Here is an 18,776-nt window from a genome sequence, read left to right on the forward strand (position 1 = left end):
TCGCCCAAAGAGATGTAATCTGGGATAACAAGGCTCCAGTGCCAAAGCATAAGGCATCAACCATCAGGTGGAGTTGTTTTATTGTTAGACAGGTCTGGTGGGTGCAGAAGCTCTTTCCTCTTTGAGAGTCCATTTTTTTTGCATTCGCCCCCTTTCATCCAGTTAATGGAGCAATAATTGTCGTATAACCAGGTGTAAACAGTAGAACTTAGCAAATCCAATGGATATTTGTATAGTTCAGAGACCAATACATTAAGGCCAATTCTGTATCTCTAAATGTTTTCTGGGTCCAATTGCAAACCTTGATCAGAGACTGTTTACACTGTTTGCATATTTCTCTGTAACATAGAGATGGTTTTCCTGAAGACAAATCGAAATCTGATGTATATGTCTTTGATGTGTAGATAAATCTGGAGAGAAAATCACAATATAATTGAGGTGGACGACAAGGAAGACATAGAGCAAGTCCCAGGAAATCTCATCAATCAATTCTTGACAAACTGCAGGTGCATTGCACAGACCAATAGACATTGCTGGATACTCAGAGAGGCCGTCTCTGCTGCTGAAAGCTGCTCTGGAATAACATAGCAGGTACCCCAAAGATCTTGGCTCCAGGATTTCTAGCTAAAAGTTAAGGGACATTTGCTTGTTTAGTCCGCAGTGATCAATTCATAGTTGGAGAGAACCAAGAATAGTTTTGCTTTTCTACAAAGTAGAATCCTGCTCCAGCTGGTAAGAAAGACTTTCAGATAAAGCCCCTCTCAAGATTTTCCTTGATACTATCCAGCAATGTTTGAGTTTTTGGCAATGACAATTGATAAATCTGTTTGCAATGGGGTGAAGTTCCAGTAATCAAATCCATCAAGGTGAATGGGATGATAAGTCTCAGCCTCATTCTCATTAAATACATCTACTTCAGAGATCTGGAAAATTCTGTAGAACCAAAGAGTTCTGTCTGCTATGTATTCACTTCATGTGACAACAAGAACCCCAACAAAGAACCTTTCTGGAATCTCAGTAAGTACCCGGATGTAAGAGTAACCAGGCAAGTCAAGAAGTGCAGGACTCACAGAATGACGAAGAATGAAAAGAACGTTCCATAAGGCTCATGATGAGACTAAACTGATGGAAGAAAAGTAAGGTAAATAAAGTGCATGAATACACAGCCATGGATAATACAAGGATACTTTACAATCATGCTCTCAAGGGTCTGGCTTCTTCTCTAGCAAGTTCATCCTATGTTGATACTTATATACTGACAACTAACAGTGAGTATCACAATTCACAGTATTGATCCAAACAGACCAAAGAGGGCAAACTGGAGAAGAATCGTCCACCATAAAGTCTACTAATGTTTTTAAGCTTTCAATATCTTGGTTAGTTCCTTTAAAGTTTGACAATTCTGGAGATATCCATTCATTTAATAAGAATAAATAATATTTCTTCCTCAAAGAGGCCATAAGAGATTGATGGTCTATTACTAGATCGGTGGAGGATTGACCCAGTGGTAAAAGCATAAACTGCCCTGTCATATTGCCCCAAAGCATGGTCAAACCTTCCAAGATTTGTTATCCTGAATATTTTTGAGTTTCTGAAGCTGAATAAACACTCAAACCTTCACCCCTTTCACTTTACCTTTTCTGACCCCTCCCAGGTTCCCGTGTAGTGTTCGTCGTGGCCTCTTCTGGCCTCTTCTGGCCTTCTGGGTGACGTCGGCTCCGGTGACCACTGAGGCCTTTGTGCTATGATGTGATTCAGAACATCTTCATGATACGACATGTAAAATAACAGCACAATTTATTACAAAGATATTTGCAGGTGTAGCTGACTCGTATAGACTTTTACTTGTGCTGTGTTAGGGATTTGTAGAGCTCAGAACTTGTATCGAGCCATTACACAGCTATGAGATCCTACAGATTACATCCAGGCCCTTTCTACAGAATACATAGCAAAATACATCAGAAGATGAGGCTACACATAAATTATACCGGAGGTTTCACTCAGCAGTTTATCTTTATGGATTTTATGACAATCAATAAAATAAATTAGAATAAAACTGAAACTGTATAAAATAAAAACAATGTAACAATGTAACAGTGCGCCGACAGAAGTTACTAATTTACTCAGTTGCAAATTCGATACAAACATTGAATGACATTAGCGAGCCTTTACTTGATGGATCTTTAATTTATTTTCTATTTTATAGAACAGAACACAATTCTTCGCACTCAAGTTGTTGTGGTTTTTTTTTTTTTTAAGTATTGGCAACTCCATTTACTGCCAGTGTGCATTAGAGTGAATTCTTGGCCTGGTACTCAACACCTAAAATTCAATTTACAAAAGCAAACCAAAGTTGCACATATTCCTTCATGTTCTCCCAGGTGAGCTGCTTTCTTCAAGCTAATACTTCTAAAGCAAGCTAACTTTAGCTAATTATCTGCTAGTTTATTCTCCCTTGCTAAATTTTGGCAGGTTGCTTCTGCAAATTATGAAAAATAAATGTGAAATATGCAGATGTCTTTGGTTTGAAGCAGATGTTTGGTCCTTTCTGCCAGAATCTAATCAGCTCTATCCCAAGAGTTCCGTCTCCAATATTGTCCAAGAGTAGTTTAAAAAACATGAAGGGGATAGGGACTCTACAGACTGAAGAGCGATCCTCCAATGTGCACTGCGAGCTTCAAAGGCTTCAAGCAATAAAACAAAAAAAATAATAACAAGCGAGCGCTGAAACAATAACCTAAAATGAAATAATAATGTAGAATGGAGAGAAGAAACAACACAAAAATGGCCAAAAAGAATTGCAAAGGAAATTGGACATATTTCTTGCCAAAACAAAATTTCAATTCAATTCCAATACCATAATGTTTGTAATGTCGGATGTGGTTACTGGCGCCAAATAATAACACTAAAAGGTAAAAACTTTCAGAGCGGCTTTGTGTCCTAATGAGAAAAGCAAAAAATCAGCTGGTAGACATTAACACCTGAATTCACGGCCGACTTTATCATCAACTCTGCTCTGAAAATCCGAGTTTATTTGGTTGGAATCATAAATTTAGATGTTTTTATGTGAGGGTTTAGTTTGTCAGAATTGCACTTTGTCACCTGTGCTATCGGGGCTTCCAGTCTATAAACCCTGACCAATATGGGCTCCAATACAAAGTGTCCTCCCCCTGCCTGTATCCTGTATTCTTTATGTTGCTGACCTACATCTTATATGGGATATATTCTGAAAGATCCATAACTAATGTTGTTTTGCTTTGCAGTTGATACTTTGTAGCATTACCCTGGCAGAGCAGAATATGTGATAATCCAGAAGGGGCATAAAAATTTCTGGGAATACCCCGACCTCATAGAAGTCAATGCCAAGCGCAAACAAAACAAATGTAACGCTCTCAATGTGCCGGGGATTTTACCACCTCCTTTAGGCACTTGACTCAATTGGTTAATGTGAATCCTATGGATGATTTGCTGTATTTGGCTGCTAATGTCACAGTACAGTAGCTCATGAAAGATGTGTCATTTACCTTGTTTTGTAAAATTGCTTTGTTTGTTAGGCTGAATATCAAATCAAATCAAATCAAAAATGCTTTATTGGCCAATAGGTATTTGGCATTGCCAAAGCTAGTAAAGTGGGCGGGGGGGGGGGGGGGCGTTGGGTTGGGTGGGTGGTGGGTATGGGGGGGGGGTTTGGGTTATAACAGTCCATGGAGTCTCATCTTCCTCTTCGTTGGTGACTGCTATATGGGGGGGTTGGAGGTGGGGTGGGGCGGGGCGGTTGGTTTGGGGTATAACAGTCCGTGGAGTCTCGTCTTCCTCTTCGTTGGTGACTGCTATATGGGGGGGGGGGGTGGGGGGGGCGGGTGTTTTGGGATAAATATAACAGTCCATGGAGTCTCATCTTCCTCTTCGTTGGTGGCTGCTATATGGGGAGGTGGGGTGGGGTGGGGCGGGTGTATTGGGGTAAATATAACAGTCCATGGAGTCTCATCTTCCTCTTGTTTGGTGACAGCTGGACACGTATTGGGCAGCGATCTCCACAGTGGCCTCTTCTTCTCCCAGTAGGATGTAGAGTTTCCTCTTCTCCCAGTCTGGGATGTGGGCAGAGAGTCTTTGGTAGTAGACGGCCCTCACAGCTGAGTATTTGGTGCAGTGTAGCAGGAAGTGGGTCTGGTCTTCTAGGGCCCCATGGTCACAGTGCTGGCACAGTCTCTTCTCCCGTGGCTTGTACGTCTGCCTGTATCGCCCCGTCTCTATCTCTAGGTTGTGGGCGCTCAGTCTGTACCGGCTCAGGGTCTGTCTGTGCTTGGGGTGGCGTATTCTCTCCAGGTAGGTGGCCATGGTGTAGTCCCTTTGTAGGGATTGGTACACAGTGAGTTTCTTGGAGTTATTTATTTCGTTTCTCCATTCTTCAATGTACCGCTCTCTATTTGCCTCTGTGGTCGCCTTTATTTCGGCCTTGGTTATCATCTGTTGGAGTTTTTGGTTTGGTGGTTGGCTGTTGTTTGGTTGGTGAGTGTCTGGTTTGCTCAGGTGGCTTAGCCATGCTTGGTGGTGGTAGGAGTCGGACTTGCTCACCTGGATGTGTGCCTGGAAAGCTAGCGCCCTCTTCTGTATGGTGAGCCATAGGGGGAGTCTGCCTAGCTCTGCCCTGCAGGCTATGTTGGTGGTGTTGCGATGGACATGGAGCAGGTATTTGCAGAACTCCAGGTGGAAGTTCTCTGTTGGGCTGGAATCCCACTTTGACTGGTCTGGGTAGGTGGCTGGGCCCCAATCCTCGCTGCCATAGAGAAGGATCGGGGAGATGACTGCGTCAAATATCTTCAGCCAGACCCTCACCGGTGGTTTGAGGTGGTACAGTTGTCTTCTGATGGCGTAGAAGGTTCTGCAGGCTTTTGCTTTCAGGGTTTCTATTGCTGCTTTGAAGCTTCCTGATTGGCTGAGCTCCAGCCCCAGGTAGGTGTAGCTGTTGGTTTTCTCCAGTGTGGAGCCGTTCAGTGTGAATTGTGAGGTGGTGGAGGCTTTATTGTGGCCCTTCTTCTGAAATACCATGATTTTGGTCTTCTTCTGGTTAATGGGTAGGGCCCATGTGGTACTGAATTTTTCCAGCACTGACAGGCTTTCTTGGAGGTCTTTCTCGGTGGGGGCCAGGAGTAGGAGGTCATCGGCATACAGCAGGAACTTCACCTCTCGATTGTTCAGGGTGAGGCCTGGGGTTGGTGAGGCCTCCAGGGCTGTAGCCAGTTCATTGATATAGATGTTGAAGAGCGTTGGGCTCAGGCTACAGCCTTGTCTGACCCCTCGGGCCTGTTGGAAGTATGCTGTCCTTTTCCCATTCACCTTCACACTGCACTGGTTTCCGGTGTAGGAGCTCTTGATGACGTCGTACGTTCTTCCTCCTATTCCACTCTCTAGGAGTTTTAGGAGTAGGCCTGGGTGCCATACTGAATCAAACGCCTTCTTAAAGTCCACGAAGCAGGCGAATATCTTGCCTCTTCTGGTGTTGTGGACGTGCGTCTTGATGAGGCTGTGCAGGGTGTAGATATGGTCTGTGGTGTGGTGGTTTGGCATGAACCCTGCTTGGCTCTTGCTGAGGACCCCGTGTTGTGTGAGGAAGGTGAGGATTCTGTTATTGATGATGCTGTTGAACAGTTTCCCTAGCGTGCTGCTGACGCAGATCCCTCTGTAGTTGTTGGGGTCATATTGGTCCCCATTCTTGTAGATGGGGGTTATGAGGCCTTTGTTCCAGTCTTCGGGGAAGTGTCCAGCATTGAGCACGAGGGTGAATAGCTTTGCCAGTGCCGCGTGTATTGCTGGAGGGCTGTATTTCATCATCTCTGGTAGGATGCCGTCAGGGCCACTGGCCTTTTTGCCTTTCAGCAGGGCAATTCTTTCCTGTATATCTTTTATGGTGATTGGCGAGTCCAGAGGGTTCTGGAAGTCTTTGATGACTTTCTCCATGTCCCTCAGTTTGGTGATTATCTGTTGCTGTTCTGGAGTTAGTTCTTCTTCTGGGATGTTTTTGTAGAGACCTCTGAAGTAGTTGAGCCAGATATTGCCATTTTGGATGTGGAGAGAGTTTTTCTTGGGCTTTGTGCCCATGTGGTGCCAGGTCTCCCAGAATGAGCTGTCCTGGATGGAGTCCTCTAGTTGCTCTATTTTTTTGTCTTCTCATGTTGATGCCTACAATATTCATAAAGTCCTGTATACGCTCTCATACAAGGTCAGTCTGGTGCAACAGAGAGGGATCCCAATGAGGGTCCAAAATCTGACATAAAAATGAATTTCTAAGGTCCATTAGATGATCTTAAGCTTTATTCACACGATAGTGAACAGTGGCAAGGTGACGTCCCTTTCTTTCTATGTATTATGTTGATGGTCCGTTGTAATGGGCCTACGAAATATAGTTCATGTTCTATTTTTGCCCATTTTCATGGATCTTTTCACATGTATAATGGATCTGTGAAAACAGGCGCCCACTGTGTTCAAGACAACCATGAAAAATTGGTATTTTTCTTGACCATTTTGCACCTCGGTCGTGTAATGTTGCCTTAATCTTACATTGGATCCATTTTATATACACTACTGTTCAAAAGTTTGGGGTCACCCGGACAATCTTGTGTTTTCCACTTTTATTTATCAAATGAGTTGCAAAATGAATTGAAAATCTCGTCCAGACATTGACAAAGTTAGAAATAAGGATTTTTATGTGAAATAATAATTTTCTCTTCGCCCTTTGCTCCATTTACAGCAGTTCTGGCCTTGCAGACCTTTGGCAATCTAGCTGGAGATTTGCTCAGGTCGTCTGGAGACATTTCCCCCGATGCTTCCAGAAGACCCCCTCATAAGTTGGATTGGCTTGATGGGCACTTTTTGCTCCCAAAACAGCTCAATGGAGTGAGATCTGGTGACTGTGCCGGCCCCTCCATTACAGATAGAATACCAGCTGCCGGCCCCCCCATTACAGATAGAATATCAGCTGCCCCCCCATTACAGATAGAATATCAGCTGCCCCCCCATTACAGATAGAATACCAGCTGCCCCTCCATTACAGATAGAATATCAGCTGCCCCTCCATTACAGATAGAATATCAGCTGCCCCCCCATTACAGATAGAATACCAGCTGCCGGCCCCCCCATTACAGATAGAATATCAGCTGCCCCCCCATTACAGATAGAATACCAGCTGCCCCTCCATTACAGATAGAATACCAGCCACCGCCTCCCCCCCATTACAGATAGAATACCAGCTGCCGGCCCCCCCATTACAGATAGAATACCAGCTGCCCCTCCATTACAGATAGAATACCAGCTGCCCCTGCATTACAGATAGAATACCAGCCACCGGCCCCCCCATTACAGATAGAATACCAGCCGCCACCCCCCCCATTACAGATAGAATACTAGCCACCACCACCCCTTCCCCCCATTACAGATAGAATACCAGCCGCCAGCCCCTCCATTACAGATAGAATACCAGCTGCCCCTCCATTACAGATAGAATACCAGCTGCCCCTCCATTACAGATAGAATACCAGCCACCGCCCCCCCCCATTACAGATATAATACCAGCTGCCCCCCATTACAGATAAAATACCAGCTGCCCCTCCATTACAGATAGAATACCAGCCGCCAGCCCCTCCATTACAGATAGAATACCAGCCACCGGCCCCCCCATTACAGATAGAATACCAGCTGCCCCTCCATTACAGATAGAATACCAGCTGCCCCCCCATTACAGATAGAATACCAGCCACTGCCCCCCCCCCCCATTACAGATAGAATACCAGCCGCCGGCCCCCCCATTACAGATAGAATACCAGCTGCCCCTCCATTACAGATAGAATACCAGCCGCCGGCCCCTCCATTACAGATAGAATACCAGCTGCCCCTCCATTACAGATAGAATACCAGCCGCCGGCCCCTCCATTACAGATAGAATACCAGCTGCCCCCCCATTACAGATAGAATACCAGCCACCGCCCCCCCCCCCATTACAGATAGAATACCAGCCGCCGGCCCCCCCATTACAGATAGAATACCAGCTGCCCCTCCATTACAGATAGAATACCAGCCGCCGGCCCCTCCATTACAGATAGAATACCAGCCCCCCCCCCCATTACAGATAGAATACCAGCTGCCCCCCATTACAGATAAAATACCAGCTGCCCCCCCATTACAGATAAAATACCAGCCACCGCCCCCCCCATTACAGATAGAATACCAGCTGCCCCCCATTACAGATAAAATACCAGCTGCCCCTCAATTACAGATAGAATACCAGCCACCGCCCCCCCCCCCATTACAGATAGAATACCAGCTGCCCCCCATTACAGATAAAATACCAGCTGCCCCTCCATTACAGATAGAATACCAGCTGCCCCTGCATTACAGATAGAATACCAGCCACCGGCCCCCCCATTACAGATAGAATACCAGCTGCCACCCCCCCCATTACAGATAGAATACCAGCTGCCCCTCCATTACAGATAGAATACCAGCCGCCCCCCATTACAGATAGAATACCAGCCACCGCCCCCCCCATTACAGATAGAATACCAGCTGCCCCCCATTACAGATAAAATACCAGCTGCCCCTCCATTACAGATAGAATACCAGCCGCCGGCCCCCCCATTACAGATAGAATACCAGCCACCACCACCCCTTCCCCCCATTACAGATAGAATACCAGCCACTGCCCCCCCCATTACAGATAGAATACCAGCTGCCCCCCATTACAGATAAAATACCAGCTGCCCCCCCATTACAGATAAAATACCAGCTGCCCCTCCATTACAGATAGAATACCAGCTGCCCCTCCATTACAGATAGAATACCAGCCGCCGGCCCCCCCCCATTACAGATAGAATACCAGCCACCACCACCCCTTCCCCCCATTATAGATAGAATACCAGCCACCGCCCCCCCCCATTACAGATAGAATACCAGCTGCCCCCCATTACAGATAAAATACCAGCTGCCCCTCCATTACAGATAGAATACCAGCCGCCGGCCCCCCCATTACAGATAGAATACCAGCCACCACCACCCCTTCCCCCCATTACAGATAGAATACCAGCCGCCAGCCCCTCCATTACAGATAGAATACCAGCCGCCGGCCCCCCCATTACAGATAGAATACCAGCTGCCCTCCCCATTACAGATAGAATACCAGCCGCCGGCCCCTCCATTACAGATAGAATACCAGCTGCCCCCCCATTACAGATAGAATACCAGCCACCGCCCCCCCCCCCCCCCCATTACAGATAGAATACCAGCCGCCGGCCCCCCCATTACAGATAGAATACCAGCTGCCCCTCCATTACAGATAGAATACCAGCCGCCGGCCCCTCCATTACAGATAGAATACCAGCCCCCCCCCCCATTACAGATAGAATACCAGCTACCCCCATTACAGATAAAATACCAGCTGCCCCCCCATTACAGATAAAATACCAGCCACCGCCCCCCCCATTACAGATAGAATACCAGCTGCCCCCCATTACAGATAAAATACCAGCTGCCCCTCCATTACAGATAGAATACCAGCCACCGCCCCCCCCCCATTACAGATAGAATACCAGCTGCCCCCCATTACAGATAGAATACCAGCTGCCCCTGCATTACAGATAGAATACCAGCCACCGGCCCCCCCATTACAGATAGAATACCAGCCACCACCACCCCTTCCCCCCATTACAGATAGAATACCAGCCACCGGCCCCCCCATTACAGATAGAATACCAGCCGCCGGCCCCCCCATTACAGATAAAATACCAGCTGCCCCTCCATTACAGATAGAATACCAGCTGCCCCTGCATTACAGATAGAATACCAGCCACCGGCCCCCCCATTACAGATAGAATACCAGCCACCACCACCCCTTCCCCCCATTACAGATAGAATACCAGCCACCGGCCCCCCCATTACAGATAGAATACTAGCCACCACCACCCCTTCCCCCCATTACAGATAGAATACCAGCTGCCCCTCCATTACAGATAGAATACCAGCTGCCCCCCCATTACAGATAGAATACCAGCCACCGCCCCCCCCCCATTACAGATAGAATACCAGCCGCCGGCCCCCCCATTACAGATAGAATACCAGCTGCCCCTCCATTACAGATAGAATACCAGCCGCCCCCCATTACAGATAGAATACCAGCCACCGCCCCCCCCATTACAGATAGAATACCAGCTGCCCCCCATTACAGATAAAATACCAGCTGCCCCCCCATTACAGATAAAATACCAGCTGCCCCTCCATTACAGATAGAATACCAGCCGCCGGCCCCCCATTACAGATAGAATACCAGCCACCACCACCCCTTCCCCCCATTACAGATAGAATACCAGCCACTGCCCCCCCCATTACAGATAGAATACCAGCTGCCCCCCATTACAGATAAAATACCAGCTGCCCCCCCATTACAGATAGAATACCAGCCGCCAGCCCCCCCATTACAGATAAAATACCAGCTGCCCCCCCATTACAGATAAAATACCAGCTGCCCCTCCATTACAGATAGAATACCAGCCGCCGGCCCCCCCCCCATTACAGATAGAATACCAGCCACCACCACCCCTTCCCCCCATTACAGATAGAATACCAGCCACCGCCCCCCCCCCATTACAGATAGAATACCAGCTGCCCCCCATTACAGATAAAATACCAGCTGCCCCTCCATTACAGATAGAATACCAGCCGCCGGCCCCCCCATTACAGATAGAATACCAGCCACCACCACCCCTTCCCCCCATTACAGATAGAATACCAGCCGCCAGCCCCTCCATTACAGATAGAATACCAGCCGCCGGCCCCCCCATTACAGATAGAATACCAGCTGCCCTCCCCATTACAGATAGAATACCAGCCGCCGGCCCCCCCATTACAGATAGAATACCAGCTGCCCCCCCCATTACAGATAGAATACCAGCCGCCGGCCCCTCCATTACAGATAGAATACCAGCTGCCCCCCATTACAGATAGAATACCAGCCACCGCCTCCCCCCCATTACAGATAGAATACCAGCTGCCCCCCCATTACAGATAGAATACCAGCCGTCGGCCCGTCCATTACAGATAGAATACCAGCTGCCCCCCCATTACAGATAGAATACCAGCCGTCGGCCCGTCCATTACAGATAGAATACCAGCTGCCCCTCCATTACAGATAGAATACCAGCTGCCCCCCCCATTACAGATAGAATACCAGCTGCCCCCCATTACAGATAGAATACCAGCTGCCCCCCCATTACAGATAGAATACCAGCTGCCCCCCCATTACAGATAGAATACCAGCCCCCCCCCCATTACAGATAGAATACCAGCCACCGCCCCCCCCCCATTACAGATAGAATACCAGCTGCCCCCCCATTACAGATAGAATACCAGCCACCGGCCCCCCCATTACAGATAGAATATCAGCTGCCCCGCCCTCATTACAGACAGAATACCAGCTGCCCCTCATTACAGATAGAATACCAGCCACCGCCCCCCCCCCATTACAGATAGAATACCAGCTGCCCCCCCATTACAGATAGAATACCAGCTGCCCCCCCATTACAGATAGAATACCAGCTGCCCCTCATTACAGATAGAATACCAGCCACCGCCCCCCCATTACAGATAGAATACCAGCCGCCGGCCCCCCCATTACAGATAGAATACCAGCTGCCCCTCCATTACAGATAGAATACCAGCCGTCGGCCCCCCCATTACAGATAGAATACCAGCTGCCCCTCCATTACAGATAGAATACCAGCCGTCGGCCCCCCCATTACAGATAGAATACCAGCTGCCCCTCCATTACAGATAGAATACCAGCCACCGCCCCTCCATTACAGATAGAATACCAGCCGCCGGCCCCCCCATTACAGATAGAATACCAGCTGCCGGCCCCCCCATTACAGATAGAATACCAGCTGCCCCCCCATTACAGATAGAATACCAGCCGTCGGCCCCCCCATTACAGATAGAATACCAGCTGCCTCCCCATTACAGATAGAATACCAGCCGCCGGCCCCCCCATTACAGATAGAATACCAGCTGCCCCCCCATTACAGATAGAATACCAGCTGCCCCCCCATTACAGAAAGAATACCAGCTGCCCCCCCATTAAAGATAGAATACCAGCTGCCGGCCCCCCCATTACAGATAGAACACCAGCTGCCCCCATTACAGATAGAATATCAGCTGCCCCCCCATTACAGATAGAATATAAGCCACCGCCCCCCACCCCCATTACAGGTAGAATACCAGTTGCTTCTCCCCTAAATAGTTCTTGTATAATTTGGATGGGGCTTTGGCTCATTGTCCTGTTGTAGGATGAAATTGGCTCCAATCAGGCGCCCCCCACAGGGTATGGCATGGCGTTGCACAATGGAGTGATAGCCTTCCTTATTCCCAATCCCTTTTATCTTGTACAAATCTCCCCCTTTACCAGCCCATCCCATTCCCTCCACCATTGGCCGATGGCCTCAGACTCTTCCAGCATCTTCTCAGTTCTTCTGTGTGACCCAAACACCTCAGACTTGGATTCGTCCGTCCATAAGACTTGTTTCCAATCTTCCTCTGTCCAATGTCTGTGTCTTTTGCCCATATTAATCTTTCCCTTTATTAGTCAGTCTCAGATTTGGCTTTTTCTTTGCCCCTCTGCCCTGAAGGCCGGGCACCCCGGAGTCGCCTCCTCACTGTAGACGTGACACTGGGGTTCTGCGGGTCCTATGTAATGAAGCTGCCAGTTGAGGACCTGTGAGGAGACGATTTCTCAGACTAGAGCCTGTAATGTCCTTGTCTTGTTGCTCAGTTGTACGGCGCGGCCTCGCACTTCTCTTCCTACTCTGGTTAGAGCCTGTTTGTCCTCTGTAGGGAGTAGTGCACACCCTTGTAGGAGATCTGCAGTGTCCTGGCAATGTCTCGCATGGAATAACCGTCATTTCTAAGAAGAAGAATAGACTGTCGCGTGTCACATGAAAGTTCTCTTTTTCTGGCCATTTAATGGAAGCCACAAATGTAATGCTGCAGATTGTCTGGTCAGTTTTATGGCTTCTCTAAGCAGCAGAATGTTCTCGGCTGTGATAACAGACTTGTACAAGGTTCTCTAACCAACCATTACCTTCTTACACAGTCAGCAAACACCATGGACCATTAGAGCCCTGGAGTGATGGCTGCTGGGAATGGCCTGTATACAGCCATGTAGATATTGTATAACCAGACGTCATTGACCCCAGTAACAATGTATAGAGGGGAGGGCTTACTTTGACTGTAAGCGGCCATTTTCTTGTAGTGCGAGCATGCGCAGTCGGCTCTGCCCAGGCCCGATGCCTGGCAGAGTGAATTCAGAGCCGGAAGACGCCGCGGGGACGCTGCACGGAGAAGACTTCTCAGAGGATCCAGCCCGACCCTCACTCGTGGACTTGCTAAGTATAATTTGATCGAACGTTGCCTACCCCTGAAACGAGCATTTTTCCCCCATAGACTATAATAGGGTTCGATATTCGATTTGAGTAGTTGAATATTGAGGGGCTACTCGAAACGAATATCGAATATTGAGTATTTAACTACTCGCTCATCTCTAGTGTTTACGTGTCAGAATGAGCGGCGCGTTACTCCATGGGCATGGAGCCTCATATAATATATCCAGAAGAGGATACAACTTCAGAGTATGTTATCACAAGTGACGTGCCAACCTATCAAGACTTGTTCTGTGTTAGGGTTCGGGTTAAGCCATAGCCTTTAAATCTCTCTTTGCAATAAACCAAACTTTCATGTTTTTGCTTAAATAAATGAATTTTGGAGAGATGAGAACGATTATTGACTTTCAACCAGCTTTGTCTTTTCGACAATGGCATCCATGTTGTCCATAAAAAGTAACTTTACGTGAAGAAGACTGAACAAAATCTCTAAGAAACCGCACACACCTCAAGCCGTGCAGCGAGCGAGCAGAAGGTGGCGCAGAGACCTGAACATGCAGAGACGTTACACAAGATCTATCAGTAGACATATTGGAAGAAAAATATAAAAATTTCTTGGGATATGAAGTGGAAATATATGGAACGCCCAGTTCTTTTCTATGGTCAACCAAACCTGCCAAATTTGACAGCTGACCATCTCATGTGTATGTGATGTTTGGCCAACATTCATTTGGTCCATATAATGGGGGAAAAAGTGTTAGACTTTGTTCTTTTGTAGGGATGAGAGAGCTGTCTCATATTGAGATGAGTTTTTGTAAGTTTTCCAAAATTTGAAGTTTGTCCAATGCAGAGATTTTTGGGATTTGCCATTCATGAATTGTTATTAAACTCTGGCATCTTTTCAGACCTGGAGTATAGTAGTCAGAGGCCCTGTGTGGAGAATTAACAAGCAGCTCATTCTTCCCTTCCCTTCCACCACTTACCTTTCCTTCACTATTTCTGCAGCTTCTTCTCTTCTTTCCCGGCATCTTCCAAACTCCTCCAACCTCCTGGGTCATGTCAGTAACCCAATGTCACCGTCAACATAATGACACTTGAGTCAAAGAGTTATGACATCAACATGCCCCATGTGACCCCTGAGGCCTGTGGTTCCTCCGGGGCCACTAATGACACCTATGAGGCCAGAAGAGACTGGAAAGAAGACCAGATGCCACCGCGGAGCCCAGAGAGCTGAGGGATGGTGACTACAGGCTGTTTGATATTATTGTATACCTCCCAGGGGCCTCCAATGATGAAGATGGCAGGACAGTGTCGAAATGCGTTGCCCTCTTTTCTATGTACGGTCTTGTGGAATAAATGTTCTAACCCCAATACTGGTCTACGGTATTATTTAGATCAGCAGCGCTCAAGTGTTACTGTTGTTTCTTTATATTTATGAGACACAAATGTAATAGTTACCCAAACTTTGGCAATTGGTAAAACCTTATAAAAAAAACAACAAAAAAAGTCATTTGACAAAGGTTTTACAATTCTGGTTGAGATCTATCTGCATGTAATTTCTGAATACATTTGGCATTGATATAATCTACAAGGTTTCAGCTTTGTGAATCCTTACCGGGTCTAAAACGAAGAAAATACTAATATAAAGGAATAGAAGATAAATGAGCCGAGGTTTCTGATGTTTCTGATGTTTCCAATGTCTCCAATGTTTCTGATGTCTCCGATGTTTCCGATGTTTCCGATGTTTCTGATGTCTCCGATGTTTCTGATGTTTCCGATGTTTCCGATGTCTCCGATGTTTCCGATGTTTCCGATGTCTCCGATGTTTCCGATGTTTCTGATGTTTCTGATGTTTCCGATGTTTCCGATGTTTCCGATGTTTCTGATGTTTCCGATGTTTCCGATGTTTCTGATGTTTCCGATGTTTCCAAGGTTTCCGATGTCTCCGATGTTTCCGATGTTTCTGATGTTTCTGATGTTTCTGATGTTTCCGAGGTTTCCGATGTTTACGATGTTTACGATGTTTCTGATGTTTCTGAGGTTTTCGATGTTTCCAAGGTTTCCAATGTTTGTGATGTTTCCGATGTTTCTGATGTTTCCGATTTTTCTGATGTTTCTGATGTTTCCGATGTTTCTGATGTTTCTGATGTTTCCGATGTTTCTGATGTTTCTGATGTTTCCGATGTTTCTGATGTTTCCGATGTTTCCGATGTTTCTGATGTTTCCGATGTTTCCAAGGTTTCCGATGTTTCCGATGTCTCCGATGTTTACGATGTTTCTGATGTTTCTGATGTTTCCGATGTTTCCGATGTTTCTGATGTTTCTGATGTTTCCGATGTTTCTGATGTTTCCGATGTTTCCGATGTTTCTGATGTTTCTGATGTTTCCGATGTTTCCGATGTTTCTGATGTTTCTGATGTTTCCGATGTTTCCGATGTTTCCGATGTTTCCGAGGTTTCCGATGTTTCCGATGTCTCCGATGTTTCCGATGTTTCTGATGTTTCTGATGTTTCTGATGTTTCTGATGTTTCTGATGTTTCCGATGTTTCTGATGTTTCTGATGTTTCCGATGTTTCTGATGTTTCTGATGTTTCCGATGTTTCTGATGTTTCCGATGTTTCTGATGTTTCTGATGTTTCCGATGTTTCTGATGTTTCTGATGTTTCCGATTTTTCTGATGTTTTCGATGTTTCCAATGTTTCTGATGTTTCCGATGTTTCCGATGTTTCTGATGTTTCCGATGTCTTCGATGTTTCCGATGTTTGTGATGTTTCCGATGTTTCTGATGTTTCCGAGGTTTCCAATGTTTGTGATGTTTCCGATGTTTCTGATGTTTCCGAGGTTTCCAATGTTTGTGATGTTTCCGATGTTTCTGATGTTTCCGATTTTTCTGATGTTTTCGATGTTTCCAATGTTTCTGATGTTTCCGATGTTTCCGATGTTTCTGATGTTTCCAATGTCTCCGATGTTTCTGATGTTTCGGAAGTTTCCGATGTTTTCGATTTTTCCAATGTTTGCTATGTTTACGGGATTGTTTGCTTTGCTTTTGCACTTGTATAAAGAGAAATGTCTTCTCATATCTGCGATGATCTGATACCTGCTGCTATGTTTAGAGCATAAATGCTATGGATACCGTCTTTGCAATATTAATTTTTAATTGATGATGCTCATTAAGAGACACTTTAAACAGAGCAATTATCATTTATCTTGATATATTATTTACTAGCTCTGGCTGTCATGGTTAGGGACCGGCGATGAGCGCACGGGGAATACAACTCACTCTCACAATATGCTGGTCAGAAGATTTTCCTGCTTAGAAGGTGGTTAAGACAACTAAAGACTTCCAAGTTTTGACATCTAGGAAAACCACATGGTTCCTAATCAAAACACAGGGGGACCCTCTAACGACGAGCCGAGGAGGGGGCTTAATGAACATGGATGGCAATTTTAATGAAAACCACAGTCTATGAATTATTTATTCATTAGGCTTTTTAATATAAAAAACATCATGTACATATACAATATATTAGTATTCAGAGGGATCTCAGATATTGCTGTAGCTGCAGATTCTGATGTCACCTTCTTGGGAAATATTTAGAAGTCATTAAATCAAGTTGTTAGGATCATAATAGAGTGTCCCCATCAGCCGTAAGATTGAACCTCGAGAGATTTGTCCTGCAAATATTCACAAGATTCGCCTGGCTGTTTTGTTTCGGATCAAACTTGTCGTATGTAAGAGTAAGCAAGTGTTGTGACGTTGGCACACCTCACATGGTCGCTGAGATCCAGGCACAGGACCCAGGTCACTGTCATTCAGGAGGTTGGAAGAGGCCCCAAGAGGACAGGACCCGGCATCGATCGCTCCGATGGAGCTCAGGAGAGGTGAGTATAACTGTTTGCTATATATTTGCTCGCTGCACCTGGACCTTCAGAGGGACCCCAGAGTATAATAATGGTTCGTGGGTGGCAAACCCCAAAAACCTGGCTCACTCATCCCTAATTGAAAGCTCAATTGCTTCCTATTTGATAACCCTAAAAAATTTTGGGTTCAGCTGAATGCCAACGTTTTGGAATATTCATAATGAACTCAACGCGCTCATCCTTAATTGCAACTACTTGCCTTCTGTTTGGTAAGTCCCAAAACAGCCAAGACAGATCGGACCCATCAAGGTGCGGGCTCAACTAAGCTGTAAAGGCGCTGTGATGTGTAACACCCAACAAATGCTTTATAACCCAAGTTACCCATGGGTTGGGCTGGTTTTACCAACATGACATCCAGAAACACGGTTCATCAATGTAGGAGCTTTTGGTGGTGAATAGAGACATTGGGTTTTGTTTTTTACCATACTTTTTATTGAAATTGTAAATATATAACAGGAGCCACATGGCGGCTCAGTGGTTAGCACTGCAGCCTTGCAGCGCTGGAGTCCTGGTGTTCAAATCCTGCCAAGGGCAAAAAAACATCTGTAAGGAGTTTGTATGTTCTCCCCATGTTTGCATGAATTTCCATCCCATTTTCCAAAGACATACTGATAGGGAAAAAAAAAAAAAAGTACATTATGAGCTCTATGTGGGGCTCACAATCTACATTTAAAAAAAATAAAAAAATAAAAAAAATTAAATATATACAACAAAGAACACGCGTGATGTTCAGGAAGAGTCAAACCATGACAAGACAACGATAGTTAATGTACAGAATGGAGTAAAATAAAATAAAATTCAATCCCACCCCCGCTGCTACCTGTCATTAATTAAGTACTCATGTGATATAGCATGTCGCCCATGTGGGATCTCCATTGAATACCACGCCCTATATTTGGAGTCATATAGCCGCCTCCTAGTACCGCCTGGGGTTTCGTCCCTGTCCTCTTGTTCATAGGCGAGGCCACATGGGCATTCAAACCATTTTGCAGATATTCAACCGTGTGTGGAGCCAAATAGACCCGCTGTCATTGTTCACATTCATGAATGAGTCTTGAGCACACATGATGTAAGTACATGTATATACAGTGAAGTAGATATAGTAGGGCCCATACATTTCTATGGGTGCCATACTGTCGTGTCCCATAGGAAAACTACCTTGGGATAAAGTGTTATCCACTTTTTGAGGCTGAGGCCCCACGTTGCAGAAACAAAGCTTTGTTGGGAGAAGAAACAACAACAAACCCCCAAAAGTATCAGTTTAGTAAATAACCGCAAAATAACGCAAATGAAAACATAAAACCAAAAACCCCCAAAACTAAATCTGCACACTGAACAGCCTGGGCTTCTATTACTCGTGTGCTGGCCGCCATGGCCTCAGGAAGATGGAATATTCTAATTTCTCTACATTACGTTCAGTACGGAGGAGAATGGCGGCAT

The sequence above is a fragment of the Leptodactylus fuscus genome, chromosome 3 (genome assembly GCF_031893055.1).
Source record: "Leptodactylus fuscus isolate aLepFus1 chromosome 3, aLepFus1.hap2, whole genome shotgun sequence".
Taxonomy (NCBI): Eukaryota; Metazoa; Chordata; class Amphibia; order Anura; family Leptodactylidae; genus Leptodactylus; species Leptodactylus fuscus.